Here is a 17,368-nt window from a genome sequence, read left to right on the forward strand (position 1 = left end):
TAAGTACTTAAATTTATGGTTAAAAATGAAGATTTAAAAATATTGTAAGTAATATTTTACGTAATTGTTAATCAATAAACAATATATTGTCATAAATCAAAATTTCTTTTGATTAATTTGTTTAATATAATAAATGTAGTAGGCTTATGTTTAAAAATAAAATTTCAGAAACAAAAAATATTTCATAAAAATTGTCAATATATACTATGTTTCAACTCATTTTAAAAGTGTTTAAAGAATTTCTTTATATGAAATTTGTATTTCAATGTTTTGGCAATAGTTTTTTCAATTAATTAAAAAAAAATTCATATCAAACACTTTTGAAGATTTTATCGTCGTCATAATTATTCAGAGCTTGTTAATAATAAAAGAAACACTTATATTTTTTTACTCATTGTTGTTAGAAGTGATAAAATTTTTGTATTATATTAACAAAACGTATGATAAAATTTCCAGTATGATTTTTTAAACCTACCGAATAAAATAATTTAAAAATATTTGTACAAAAGATGTCTTGGTGTACAACCATGCCTTTTCTAATTGATTCCATTTTATTAATATTGAACTAATTGGTACTGTTTTTTTAATTGATAATAAATAAGACCCAACACGATAAAATCCTCTAAAAAATTGTACAATTAAGAAATATGCTCCNTAATGTTTTTTTAATTGATAATAAATAAGACCCAACACGATAAAATCCTCTAAAAAATTGTACAATTAAGAAATATGTTCCAATATCTAAAAATCGCTAAACATGCAAAAATATGTACTAATAAATTTTGATAACTTTATATGGTGTCTTAAGTATTAGAAATAAAATTGTACATAATTTTAATATATTGTCATTTCCTTATAATTTTTAATTTATTATTAGTAATAGTCTAATACTTAAATTTATTTTCAATATTGAGATTGTATAGACAAATTGCATCAATTGACCAAAATGAATCTAATATTTATTATAATAATTTTATGCACATCTTTAATAAGTGCAGTGCAACTTCAAATACTTGTTTAAATGTTTATGATTTATCTAACGACAGTATTATAATAATAAATTAATAAAACAAATATATATAAAAATTATATTTAATATAATATACATTGATCGTATTATTGGTTTCTTAATAAGTTACATATAATAATTTTTATATATTTTTAATTATCTTATATTTGTAAATATTCATATATATTCATTTTTTGATTTTAGTGTTAATAAATTAATTACTATTATTATTAATTATATATTTGATTAAATTACTTTTGGCTATGTAAAAAAATTAACAAATCTAAAGAATATTAATGTTTAATAGTAGTTTCTTAAATAAATTCAGTTTAAAGATCACAGCCAAATAATTAAAATTGTGCTGAAACTGTAATTTTATTAATAAAGAATAATAGAACTATAGTTAACGCATAGCTATAATAACTGTTAGGAAATGTTGTTTGTTAACGATTTGTCAATATTACAACTAAAAATTCGATGTTTTCACTGGTTATTGGTGTTCGTTTGTTCATCAAAATTATGTTAGGTCTTTGTCGGCAAAGACCACCCTATATAGAGAATGATACTGACCAACGCCTCTAGTAATTTTGTTACATCATTAGCGGTTTGCACAAAAAGATTCGGAAGCGCCGCGTTAGATGATTTTCAACAAAGGTAATAGAAATAAAAAAAAGGCGCCAAAAATCAATCTTTTAGTCATCCAACGGACAATGACTCAGCATCATGTATTATATTAAATATTGAAACAAAGCAAAGGTTTTGATTGTTACTTATATGCGGACACAATACTTCATGAAAATAGTAGTATAATTGTTTTTATTGATGGTCATTTTTTCACTTACACGAAAGCATTTTTTGAAAACTCTGACTTTTTTTTTTTATTTAAAATTTGAAATACACATTCTGTACAACATAGCACAATAAGTATTTATGATGTTATAATATTGGCATGAATATTTTGAATTAAGATATCACCTATTGGTGACACTTGGCTGGGAATTAACGATGTCTAGAGTCTAGAATTTGGTTGTTTTTTTTTTTTTTATTTTTATTATAATAAGTCACGGCACCATTTTTAAATAAGTATTTTCAATATTTTGAAAGATTCTGTTCTTTAAAAAGTTAGTTAATTAGATTAAAAAAAACTAATATTCTTTGAAACAAATTAATAAAGTAACACTTATAAAAGTATTTATTTTGAGTAAAAATCAAAAAATAATCATAGCTACATTTTTACGTTGATAAACCTCATTTTATATTCTATATTGTTTATTAATGATTTCTAAATAACCACCAATGCCAGATTGGCAAAAGGGTCACCGAGATTTTTATCCTCAATGACCTTTTCTTTCATCAATATTTTTTTTTGATATTTTCTTAAAAATTATTTCTCATTGCCGCCGTATTTACGGAAAGAATCCAATTTCGAATTTTCAAGGATTTGATCCGATTTTTTCAAAATTTACCCTCTAATAGATGCTTTTTTTTAGGGCCACTTTTATATTTAGAATTAATTTTAAATCATTTAATAAATCAAGTTAAACTCGTTAAATTAACATACTAATATAAAAATATAACGTGCGATGTAAATTGTTATCACCTTACAACCGGTTAAAAATTGTTCAATAATCGTCTCAATTCTAAAAACTGTACCTACTGTTTTGAGCTGTTTTAGAAATTACGTGAATCGTAAATTAAGGCTGATATTTTATTGTTATTAGTTGCGTTATCGTGATATTTTTATTGCCTAGAAATGACTATACTTATCATAAAATGTAGCCGCAAATATTTACAAGGAAACCACTCAGATTTTCTCGGTAGCTCGTCTATCCCATTCAAATCAGACAACCAGTATCGCGTTATTCACATGGATTGTATAATTGTGGTATGACACTATTACCTCTGAAACACACGTTGTCCATGTTACTTTTCTTAATTTTTCATATACATTAATTGTTCAGGTGTATTATGTAAGTCAGAACAATTTTGAGTAATTTTAAGATGAAACAATGCGACAACGAATCATAGTGGTTACACGAAAAAAGAGTAGCAACAAAAGCCGTTTCCATGAAACTCTATAATTTCCTTTGAGGGTCAACGTTTCCCATAAGATATTTCGAGTAAAGAAAAAAACCAGACATTGTATTACAATAGAAAACGACCGACAGGTAGCACCAACTTGTTAGTCTATAAACACAAAGAATCTTCTTTAAATCTCACAATAGAAGTGTTACTTAACCGTTTCATCCAAAGATCGGTCTTTTGGTAGTATCAAGATATAAATATTCTTTATTTTGTAATTCAAATAATTTTTTAAATTATTACGCGAGTCATGCGCGTTCTCGACGATGAAACTAATTATTTTTATAGCGAATACGGTTACCTATACTATGCCCAAAAATCGATTATGAATCGTTTTTGCAAGGGGTTGAAAACAATTTAAGTAAGATGTTATTATTTATTGCCATGTTTTTTTTTCATCAGTATCAATATATATTCCTATGCTTCCACCCTGACAAATTGCGTATAAAAACCGCCCAAGCGTTTTGTAGCTATTAGACGTGTTGAGACGGCAAACGTGTATCCACCGAGTGTTTTTTATTTAGTCATTATAAGACCCATGCGGAGGTTTGAAAGGATTGCGAATACGGCAGAATTAATGACCACCCGCTTTGTATTATTATTAATGGAAATTATGATGTATTTTGCGTGAAAATACACTTTATGTTATAATAGTACGGCAAGCCATCGATTAAAGATAATTTAACCGTAATTAAGTTTTCTTTTTTTATTTCAACTATAAATTACAATTTAAAAACTTATACAATTAAAAAGCTACCGTACGTAACAATACTGATGTTTATATGAAATGTTGATTGATGTTAAAATTATTCTTTCATAGTTATTTAATTTCAATATCTATTCTAAAACATTATTTTGGCTACATACATGACGAATAAAGCCATTGGAGACGATAGTAATTATATGAGCATAAGCAGATGTAAGAAAATCAATTAAATTCGCAGATGATTAACCTATAGCTCCTAGATCGGCTTGAGCACTCCAAGAAATGATAAAGAAGAAACAGGGATGGCGAAAAATCCATTTAATGAAAAAGAACAGATCTAATTTATTTATCTTATTATCAAAGAAGATAAACATAAAGAACGAAAAAAACTAAAATTTTATACCTATAATAGCTTTACTAAATTTTTACTATTGTTTTATTTTTTAATTTTAATTGTCTGTTTTTATGTACATTTCAATGTACATAAAATATACTGGATTGTTATTCAACCAAGGACATAAAAAATACCCTTACTAATAAAAAAAAAATATGCTATTTTTTGTGATACAAATTTAATAAATTTATCAACCTTTCATCATTTTTCAAAAACAGTGAAATTCTTAAAATATTATAGTGTAATTGGATTACATAATTGTCAGTATTTTTGCTTACACGATACAATTAATGTTTATAGTAGTCATACTTGAGTATAACATTCATTAGTTATAATTATAATCACAACTAAAATTTAAACAATAATAAGTTAATCATTAAAATGGTTTTTTAACTAAAGAAAAACAATATTTCTATTAAAACTCTTCTAGTTATTATTCAAGTAATAATGATAAGTTCTTATAAAGTAAGATCAAACAATGCAATTGTAATAATAACTACATATTTAAAAAAAATATAATTTTTTTTACGCTGACTCGGTTTTCTTTTATATAATGCAGAGTTTATAAAGTATAAAAATTGGATAAAATAAAATAATGACGATGGATTTGTTTCCGGTAAAACTAAAAAGAAGAAATTATTAATACCGAATGGTAAATTTGTGCACACGCTTGTTTGCTAAAATATGACAACCTATAGTTACATTAAATGGGAACGTGCGCTCCGGCGGTCCGTATCAATTCAATAATGCTACTGACTTCCTGTGAGGTCTGATAAATAAATACCAAAAGAAAATCAAGCAATTAAGAAAGTCAATTAAAAATTATTTGTCTTTATTCACTACAATGGGGTTTAGGATGTCAAAAATTCAATTTTGTATAAACTGAAAGCCGCAACGCAAAATCAACTACTTCTGCACCGCAAACATTATATTTCAAGCATAATGTCTTTGTGTATTATTATTATACCAGAAGTCGTTGAATTGTTTACCACAATGTTTGTGCAAATAATATTAAAGGAATGAAGACAGTCGCGTGTTGCTCTCGTGCACTTAATAATATACAAGAAAGAATGTTGAAAAAGTATAAAAACAAATGTCTGCCAACACACGCCATAGTTTGATACCACTGGCGTTCAAATAAATTTGACATTTTTGTGTAATTTTCAAATTTTATATTTTGAACAGTTAAAAAGAAAAAAGCCCTTTATGGTACATCCAATCATTAGACAATAACATCCTAACAACATAATCGATACAAATGAAAAAGTTCGAAGCTATAAGACTATAGCATCCATAATAAATTTATGATAAAGATTTTTCATCCCCTACCTATAGCAAAATCATTTAACTGCTATGTTTTGATACCAACGATGTTTTTTTAAAGAGTTTAAATAGAAATAAGTGAGATATGAAAGTCGAATTTTTCAAAATAATTGAAAATTTTAGCAAATTTCTTCTATTTGAAGAGTCTATCTGAAGAGTTGGAAATATTTTACTTATTTAATACCAATAGTGTATTTTAGAGTAGACTTAAGTAGACATAAAAAAACATATAGTAAAATTAATACCTTCTCGGTGTCGAATCGAAGCTAAAATTAAATTAATTTTAAACAAAAAATTATTCAAAATAACCTTAAAAATAAAGAAAAAATATTGTACTATAAAAAGGATTATTTTACACCTCCATTATAGAAATTTAGAGGCGATTTTCTTGAACAGCACTGTCTTAGTATTACCCAAAATATACATTGTTATTTATTTAGAATAATACTAATCTCTAGCCTTTTTTGAATAATTTTTTATTCACATTATATTTATATAAAATAAGTATTATCGGCGTAGCAGACATTTATTATCTAATGATATCATCTTGTAAGCGTATTATTCTCGATAATGCAAAATTATACTATCTTAACCCTTGTGGTTTTATACGATTAATCACATTAGCCTTAATATCGTATTACGTTTAAAAAACGATTAAGACGTTATTCGCTAATGGAATTGTTCCGTGCAGCTAAAGCCTCTTAATTGTTATTTTTTCAAACGGTTAACATTCACGTAAATAAAAAATAATATAAGGTGTAATTTTGTAATACTATACGCCATCGACCACACATCATTACTAACCTATTTCTTGAATTTATTTTTCAAGGTTAACTTGCGTATAAAATTGCTCGTCGCAGTTTTGTAGACAGTAGCCTACAAGTATAATTTTACACGACGTTTTGCCACCGGCTTCCATACACAAGTGTAAGACACATTTATTTAATGACCTTTAGTGTACCAGTTTTTTATATGCCTAGTTGAGCTAAACACCGAAAAGTCAAAAAATAATTATAGTTATATATTAGTTTTTAACTATAAAGCTGTAGGTTATTGATAAATGTTAAGTTGAATAGACAAAAAAGAAAAAAATTAGACCGTCAACGGCACTGTGTAAGTTTGTTTTTTAGTAATAATGTTTTCAAATCAATAAGAGATAAATCGAATGTTTCAAAACCGTATTTATAAATATAATTTTGAAACCTTATGGACTATGATCATCTGAAGTTAATAACAAACAGGTAGTGGAGATCTAGATAAACGTCTGCTTTTCTGGATGAACGTACTCGTTACACATTTATGATCTAATTTTCTCGACACATCCAGCGTGTGGTGTTATAGGCGTTTCCAACGGAAGAAGAGGTATATGAGAATTATTGTTGGATAGGCTTCACAACAGGATATGCTTCCACCCGTTTGTCACGCCTCTCATTGTACGTTTCATATACAGTATACTTCGTGCTCTAAGAAAGTAAACCTAGAGGTACGGGGTAATATATTTTAATGATTTAATTACTTCATTACAGTTAAGTGTCTGATTTTCGTCGGCGAGTTTTTTAAATTTACGCTATAATTTACTTGTGAATTATTTGAATATACTGTGCGGTAGACAGTACATTTTAATAGCTAATATTGAGTTAATTTTCATTATTTTTACTTTGCGTTATTTTAATTTTTAGTTATTAGACAAAATTGAAGTATTTGGTGGTAATATTTTCTCAACACCAAAGGATTTATGGTGTAAATTCGTTTAAAATTTTCTTGTCATTATTAGTTATGCGTATATTTTGAATTTTTGTTTTATATGTTTAAATTTTGAGAAAAAAAGCGATTTGCAATAAAAACGATATTTTTGTTGGATCTATTATTACATTTATCCGATTTTATAGCACAACAAATCGGCCAAGACAGAAAAACATTGTACCAGATATAACAAGTGCTTACGGGCCTAAGGCCTCTAATGTCGCCCTGCCAAAAAGATGATGTTTTTACCTGGATCATTTAACCACTGTTTGTTTTACTGCAAGATAGAAATCCAATATATAACCCAATTTTTATAGGTAATAATAATAATAACGACTGGTACGATGAGTTATTGGACTTAAATAGGTTTTTGGGGTGCCTTACCCCTACAGGGGCGGGAAAAGTAAACACTGTCAGATGATAAACGGTTCCGATTAAGTTATTATAGATTTTTCAATTTTTTTTTTGTACCTATTGCTTTTTTTTCTTGTGTTACAAAAGAGTTCGTAAAATATTTTAAATATTAACGTGACCGTTATCATAATGCATACCGTATGTAAACACAAGTACTTTTGCCACGGTACTCGAGTACACGGTACGTATTCGCATAACAAGAGGGTCGTTAAAAATAATAACTGAAGCGTAATCATGCAGATCCCTTCTAACCAATCTAAGTGCTTGTAATTTTTTTTTATTGTTTACAAAATCTCTAGTGGCCGTCACGCGTGGACACGGCTAATCGTATACAGCCGATTTGAACGCTCACGTCGATCATCCCTAACGCACAATGTAATTGTTTTCTATTGATGTGTGTAAACATCGGCTAGTCAGACCCTTTGTCTTAGTGAACAATTTCAAAAAAATAAAACTCTTGCGCCGTACTCTATAAAATTGGAAACTATAAGGGTTGCGTTTTCATTGAATAAAAAACAACCACCCAGCATATTTAACATAACTGTTTATGAACACGTCACGCACAAGAACCTAACGTGTATAATCAACTGCAGTCTATAGTATTGCGTTACCGTAGACGAATCCGTCTTGAATTAACCCTATCAGGGTCGTGTCGTGTTTTATGTATAAACAAAGTCAAACGTCGTGGTTGGCTGAACGGCGTTCAATCAGCCGTGTAACGTGTAATTCTATCGTCATTAAACAAGTAAATTTAATAAACCAAACAAATATGAAATTATACGTATGTAAATAATGAACATTAGGCAACAAATAGGACTTTTTTGGTGATGAACGGACTCGTTGGATGCTAAATAACATCAAATAGTAAATGTTTAATTACTGGGGTGATACGTGAATTAGTTAAATCATTTTAACATGTGTAATGAGGACGCACATTGTTTCGATGTATTCATAACTGTTGTTTGAACTACATAAATTCATTTGTGAAATATACTGTGTAAATATAAAAATAATTTTTGAATTGTTATCCCTCACCCTCATAATAACGTCATTGGTTTGGACACAGTAACAAATATCGAATTTAAACATTTCACATCAAATATCCAAATTGTATATTATTAAACAATTTTAATAATTTGGATTAATTTTTACAGAAAAAAATATCTATTTGAACACATTTTGTAATCAAAGTATGGAATATTTTGAAAATGTTAATAGTTAAAAATTATACATGCAAAACCAGAACTGGATTTGTTTGCGCAGATTTTTAAATAAAATAAAACAATTAGTACTCAGAACTCGATAGGGACATTGCCTCTGTTGGTATTATTATTATATATTATTGAATAATGTTCTTGGCCACTTCAAAATTGTTAAAAAGCGCTTAACACATTCTCGTGACACTGGATATACAAACACATATGTAAAACCTTATAAATTCCTGGCACTCGGTTTCGATATTTGTCACAAAATACCAACATCTGTCTAAAATATTAATTATGCGGATTTTTGTGTAATATCACATGAGTTCCTGTTAAAAATATTATGTTCTCGCAAAATTAAATTAAGGTTGTAAGATACGATGTCAAACCGCGACTCACATAATGTAATTGTTGTCTTTCATATGCATTTAAATGTTTTTATTCAAATAAAACATACTAATTAGTAGGTTTTATGTACTCAGTTTTACTTCTTTGTAAAGAAGTGGGCATTGAACATATTTTATTTTTCAAAGCACACGTCATGATAAACATGTTATGAATTTGGTAAAAAGTAAAATTGATTTCAATCAAACTGACGTTTAGGAATGTATCGTAACTTGTGGTTTGAGAGTACTCTAATATAAACAGACGGAGTTACAATACGAGTAATAGATTATAACGCAGGCCGGCCCAACAATTAAGACTACATTGGACCCGTGGGATTCTTCGAGTGCCTCCTCATCACTACCGTCGATACTACTTTCCTGGTAAAGTTATGTCTTTAATTAATTTTTTAATTCTTCCGATTCTATACTACTAATGTAGGTTCGAATAGTGAGCGCTATTGCTATGGCGCTCAGGTAGTCATAATTATTATTTAATTACCACCCGTATAAACACCACCTTTAATGGCATTATTTATCGAACAGCCGATATTGGATATGGCGAGTTTCTATGTATATTTTTGTAGGATTGAGACCGCTGTGTACCGTCGCTGTCTGTATTATCTCATTATAACGTCGTAAATTAAGGCGGTGCGCTATTATCCTTTGGCAAGCAGATACAAAAAAAAAAAACGTCTCGGTTGTGCGAAAAAAAATATGTCCATTTAGGGCGATGGGTTTGCGGTAGTACGAAGGCGGAGGCGATGGATTTCAGTACAACCCGATCGACGTGGCCGTTGTGGTCGTAATTTACCGGTGATTTTTTTTTTTCGGGCGGCAGCACTACTTACCGTTCAGTGGTCATAAATTTCCCCAAAAAAACGTCAGGAGCGCAACTACGAAATAATAACAATATCAACGCAGTAAACGTCTTGCCGGTCGCCTCCGACAAACAGCAATTCCTCGTTTTTTTATTGCCGCAATTATGTTGTTCACTGTGTAGTTATTACTGTGTCATCTTAGTTGTGGTGGTCGGCACTCGCCGGTGTAGTAACTAGACGATTTGGACACTCAACACATTAAACATGTTTATAATAATAATATTATGTGACCACTGGGCGCGAGCTTGATGACCCGACATGTGTGAGACGCACCAAATGTTTACACCATTGATCTATGGCGCTTGGTTTATAGCGTATCCATGATAGTTAACACAACAACATCATAGTATTTACTGACCTACCTAACCTGGTTACCATTTTAATATGATCGAACGTTTGTCTCGTAAATAACAAAAGATCGGCACCTTTCAAACCAACTTAAAAAACACATCTTGATTTGTTTTTTTTTTTAATGTATTCATAATTTTAAAATGTTAAAAACACACTGGTTTTAATACACTTGAACAACTAAAATGCTAATAACGTTTGCAGTTTTAATGATCGCAATGTGAACACTTCTAATTCAGAGAAAAATATATTGGAATCATATTTCATAAATTGACAGCTATGACTTTGTAGTGCGTCAATAGTGATAAAAGGTTACTAAGCATTAAATATATATAAAAATAACATTTTGATTTTCTAACGGAAATATAAATTTCCAAGTCCATTCATTATTGTGTTGGCTCTTTATTATACCTGTAATTTCTTTTTAACCAAGCAAAAAGTAATACACAACAATAAAATTACAGTCGTGATTTAACGTGTATTTCAGCAGAATTATTGCGTCTAGGAGATCTCTCTCTGCCAGAGAAATCAAAACACTTTAAATTAGTGAATAATAACTGTGTTAAATATTTGAAAACTAATTAATCATTCTGGCGTTACAGTTATACACTATCATACAATAATATTTTGCCGTCGTTATTGTTATGAACTTCAGCAGGTAATGCAGTAAAACTATTACAATAATTGAACGAAAATGAATTAATTCGACAGTGCCGACCAACCCTTTGGTCTTTGAATAAGACGGCGATAAACGATTCTACAGGTCGTGGACCAGAGCCAAATGCATAATGAGAACAGCTCTTTCCCGAGGGATAATACGACCGACAATTACGCGGGTCAATTAATTAGACTATTACTATTATAATAATGCAATGGCGACGAACGCATTAAAATAAGGAGAGCGGTGTCTCACCACGGGGGCCACGCGTCGGCGGTGCAATGAGTGTGAGGAGATGCCGTCGCTGGTGCGTGATTGGCGGGCGCGTGCAGAGTTGGGTACACGTGCCCGGAACGCACAGGGCGTCCTGCCGAATTCGTATACGTGTAATGATATTATAAGGTGTGTGCGTACGTTGAATTTTTTACGCATATACATTAGTGTGTAAGCACATGCACTGAATACCTGTTGGAGTTTCAACGGACAGTTGGCTAGCGCGCGCATCTTTTGGACCGGAACAATTTGGAGCGAGGGGGTAAAACAAAAACAGTAAAGTAAAAAAACAAATCCACTTCTCTTAAGACGTTTAATGTTATGGTGTGTATGTATTTGTTCGCGAGAAGCGCAGTAGTCATAGTAGTAAGAACTGTGGCGGTGGTGGTAGGATAAGGGCATGTGTGTATTCTAAAGGGTTTCATGCCATATGACGCCCCCTGTTGCAGGTACATTGTAGAAGAAGGGGGGAATGTATTTATAATTGCACCTTGAGCTGAGTCTTTGCGTTTCAACCCGACAGTAATTGTTTTACTAGACACAAAACTCTTCCGTCACTGTCGAGCGAGTACTTTTCATCTATTGGGCTTAAGACAAAAACAATGATTAGTCAGTCAGTCGTATCCATTTTTTTCTATGTAAACTAAACAAATGTATTTCCTAATACAATAGTGTTTTATGTAAAAATAAAAATGACAATAATGGCTCAAAAAGTATATGGATTTAACAAAATAATTAATGAGTTAAATGTTCGATGTATAAATAAGATAAAACTTTTTATCTTTACTTTTGTACAGAACACATGATTATGACAAAAGTTATGATTAATATTAACTTGTTACAGATTAGTTCATCACTCAACATAGAGAATTAAACAATAAAACATCTGCAAATGCAAAATTTATGCTTAAATTAAAATGTTCAGGAAATAATTAAACTCAAAAGAACTTTATGTCGATATTTATTTTCATTATTCTTAAACTTCTTCATTTGTTAATTTTTAAATTAATCCATTATGTTTTTAGGGGCAAGAATTTGATTATTTTGTGTAGTGCTTATTACAAAAAAAAAAAAATTTCATTATTAATAGTATTTTGCATATAATTGTATTGAATAATAAGTTTTACTATAAGTTGTTTAACAGAATGTTGTGTGAAATATAGTTTTTTAAAATTTGAAATTGGAGTAACGGTATCATTCATTGGCAATGTCCATATTTATTATGCCATAGAGTCTTTTTAAGGTTCTGAAGAGTAGGCTTTTGTTTCCTTATTGAGACTTATAGTTGATTTAAAAATCAAAATGTTATTTAAAATTTTAATAAATTCTTTATTAAGTATTAAACTCGACTGCCAATAACTGGTGCCCATATTTTATTTATTCCAGTTTCCAGGGATTTTTAGCTTTTTTATTACTAAATTAAATATTGATATGTTTTTTGACGTTAGAAATATATTTTTTTACAACATGACTATATGATATTTTTAATGATTGTTTCTTTCAAACAAAAGTATGTTTTTTTCCTTTGATCTACATGAAAAATGGAAGCTATTTAATTGTATTTATAAATATGTATCAATTGAGAATTAGTAATATACATTTTTTTCTCTTGTAAATAAAAATATAATTACCAGTGTTTACTAGTTGCTTTAGCGCATATCTATACAAATTTAATATAATAATCGTATTTTAAGATATTTTTAAATCTAAATCGATTGACAAGAAAATCAACGATTTATGTTTATTATTTCTATAGAAAATGTAATTTACAAATGAAAGTTTACCTTAAAATTTGTTTTTTATATAATTTTTAAATGTAGTTCCTACAAATGTTTAGAATTTAACTAGTTGTATACCTTAAACTAAAGAATTTTATGAAAAAAGAAGTGCATTCAGTAATAATCAGTTACGAAAGCGAAATGATATATCAAGCGGATTGCATATTTCAATATGCATTATTAATATTTCAGTTATAAAATAATTTCAAAGAACCTTATTATCAGTAGTTTAAGGAACAGACAAATTTCATATCTCCCTGTAAAAAAAACTGATCTTTTTTTTTTCATTAGTCGTAAAATTTATCTTTTAAATTCTTATTCAAAACTACACTTGTTTATAATCTCCTGAAATGAGTTCTTTTGTCAAGTAGCTAATTATATATTTACTAAAGATCACTAATTCAATTTTTGAATACTGGAAGTTAATGACGAATGTGGGTAATTTTTTATTATTGTGAAATCCTCGTCGAAACATCCGGACACATTAGGCACATTACCTACCGCGTTGCAAAAGGAATTACATTATTTCACACCCTCTTGAATTTACCCTTAATAATAAGGGATGATTTAGACAATATGATATTTAACGCCTTTTTCTCTCTCCCGGCGGTACGGAAATATAATGTACTGCTGCATTTGCAGTAGCTAAGATATTTTTGAATTATTTTATTTCCGAAAACGAATTAAAAAACAATTGTACCGAAAGGGTATGCGAGTTTAAAAATAATAATAAAATATAAAAATAACAATCTAAACAAAGTTATTGTAAATTACAATAAAAACGTCAAACCAACCCCCGTGTGTCATCTGCGCTTCGACGACAAAACCACCCGCAGTCAAGGAAATCGCTTTATTGCATCAATGGGTTTTTATTAAATAATAAAACGTATAGACTGTAATATCAAAAGCATAAGTGTACAACACAATCACTATAGTATCATTTGAATGTTTTAAGTTGAAGCACAACCTTAATCAGACGTAACAATAATTATTGTCATTTGTAAATTTTTTCCCCCAATTTCCATATCGCTCATTAAAAACCAATTGTTTACTATGAATTTGATTTTAGAATTTTTTTCAGTGTATTCAACTTTGGTTTTCTCATACGGTTTTATGGGAATCAGCAAAATAAGTAAACAAATCGTGTAGTTCTTCAATGAAAATGCATCGGAGAAGAATAAAAAGATAAAATAATTGTAGACACTCCGTTGGTTAATGATGTACCAAATGTCTTCTAATTGTTATTACACACATCACGTTAATTTATCTGAAGAGTGTGATCGGAAGATCACTGAAGTATTTAATGAAGGCGTGGCATCGTTTACGACTACACAGCTGCATAATATTTCAGTAAAAATCCAATAATGAATTTTACTTCTTCGACAAATTACTGATTGTGTGTAATGATAGAACATAATTAGAGGGTAAAAAACGCGTGGATTTACTATGTGTGATTATCACGGCCGATGCGCTTTTTTATTTTATGCACCGTGAAGTCTCGTCTAGAATAACGCATCCTTCGCGGACACAGGTTTTTCTTGTTTTGATTTTAATCTCGTATCGATAACACCGAGATCCTTGTACATGATTAATACAATATTTGGAACTAATGATTGCGTTCTTATAATATTGAATGCATTTGGATTAATGTTTTTTGTGTCATTGTTGATGTCTTCATAAAAATTGGAACCTCAGACGCGTTCTCCGTTGTGTTGTTATTATTATTATTAGTATTGTTATTATTATTATTACATATAAATCCTGACGACATGGCGGACTACCTTAAAGGTTCGACAAGCAATGCCTACTAATAAACAAATGTCGTAGAAAACGCCAAGTCATAGGAGTGTGTACGCATTGTATACAGTATAAGGGTTGCAGAGGATGAAAAATATTGTAAGGAAAAAAGAAAAATAATCGGCCTTTACGAAGGATCTGATATATTTACAGTAATCAATGATCGCAGGAATTTTATTGATCGCTGGAAATGATGAACCTTGACCGAGAATTGGTAAAAAAAAATCATGTAACAACAAGGGGATGGAATATTATAATAATAATGAGTAATAAATTCCTACACGGGTTCATGACTAGACAAATATACCATACGGAACGTGTATGATTAAGTACCCGCAAGCAGCTTTAATGAATAAAAAACATATTTTTATGATAATTCGCGTATTGGACTACTTAAAGGCCAATAATTTTCGTTATTTATCGACAACTAATACGAGACGTATAATATTATGATAGTTCAATTGAGTGTGACCCGAAGCGTTTGTGGTCCGTGCTACGGCGGCCAGCAGGTGCCCCTTGTTAACACTTGTATCAGAATATTCAGACGGAATACACAAAATGCCACGGTAGCCATGTTAACTAGCAGAACGATAATTTTATTATGCTTTTTTCTAAATTTACACACCGACTCACACATGTGCGCATTATTCTCTAAGAGCATTTCAATGGCGTTTTGAAGTATACATTTATGTAACGCGAGTAACGGTCATGGTACTTTTTTTAATAATGATCCGCAGCGTTAAGAAAAAAGAAATGGAAATAAGACAAATCAAAAGAACCTGAGAACGCTCATTAGTCGAGAACACCATTTACCAACAAAAGTGTACGAAGTGTCTACCAATTGTAGATATCATTTGTGCATCCTAAATATTTTACCATACCAAGACGACTTAACAAAAGGATCACACCGAGCAGGACTAATATGCACGACACCCCGTTGGAGACCTATAGATGTTTTAGCGGTAAACAACGGTTTACTCTCGTCTACAAATAATTTTTGAGTGCACGTTAACACTTATCAAAATCGTTATGTTTATGCACAATACGTGTTTGAAAATTGCAGAGGGATTTACCGTTAGACATATTATTCAAAAACATAAATTCTCATTAACTCCATTGAAATTGAAACTAGGCAATAAATATTGTACTTTAATAAAATCTTGGATACTCAGATAAGGTTCAAATGAAATTCGCCATTTTATTTAAACAAATAGTACATTAACAACAGTAAATAAAAATATACACATTTAATTATAATTGAGAAACGATGCAAGTTTATAAAAATGAATTAAGAGGTATAATACATTTTTTGGACTGGTGTAGTTTTTAAAATACGAAATTTAATGACTAACGAATATACAAATTACAATGACTGTTACTCCTTAATATTTAGCATCGAAGTTTAAAAAATATCACCCTTGGCTTTCTTTTCATTCAATTTCCGGAGTGATCAATTTCACTTTTTTTGTACTAAAACTTGTATTAAAGAATCATACATTAAAATGTATATTCAGTTTATAAATAGTATTATTTATTTAAAATTCAAGTACTACCATATGTTACTTTTTGAGATTCATTCATAGTTCTTCATATTCGGTAGGTACTTTAACTTGTACAATATATTATTATACACTTCCATCTGGCGCTAGGTCGAGATGATTTTTTCACCTTTTATTCTACACCTGTTTTAACTAATTTGTTTTATTTTATATTCCCGAATGTCATGTCTGGAGCTATTCAATCAAATGTTCTGAACATCTATTACTTATACCTAAAAAATGTTTTGTTTAGTTTATAGTTTTATACTATAATGAATAATAGATATTTTATAACAATGAATTTGAGATTTCAATATTATTGGAAATAATTGATGATAGAGATAGTTTTCAAGTTAAAACGAAGATTTTTAATTATCAAAATGCCAAACTAAAAGTTGGTTGATTACTTGGATCAAAAGAAAATTTTAAACTAACGGTGAACTCAAAACTTAATAATACTTAATAATAATCGTATACTGTTACTTTCAAGTGAACCATTAATATTTAATTTACTATTAATAAGATATATTAATAGTTAATTCATCATTTAAAGTTTGATTTTTGAATAATTTTACAAATTGTCAAAATAATCATTAGAAATTATTTATGTTTTCTTTTAATTTACATTAAATTTACGGATTCTTAAAACATAAAATAATTATCTTATATACTTAGAATGAAAAAAAACGTAAATAATAATAATAATTTTTAAAATAGCACCATAGAAGTGTTAACTAATAATTTTACAAAAATTTGTTGATTTGATTTATTTACTGACAGAACGGGTCAACGTAGATAAGTAAGGACATAAAATATTTGGCACTACGGTAGGTTTATAT

Source organism: Daktulosphaira vitifoliae, unplaced genomic scaffold, assembly GCF_025091365.1.
Source record: "Daktulosphaira vitifoliae isolate Bord-2020 unplaced genomic scaffold, ASM2509136v1 Scaffold_3, whole genome shotgun sequence".
Classification (NCBI taxonomy): Eukaryota; Metazoa; Arthropoda; class Insecta; order Hemiptera; family Phylloxeridae; genus Daktulosphaira; species Daktulosphaira vitifoliae.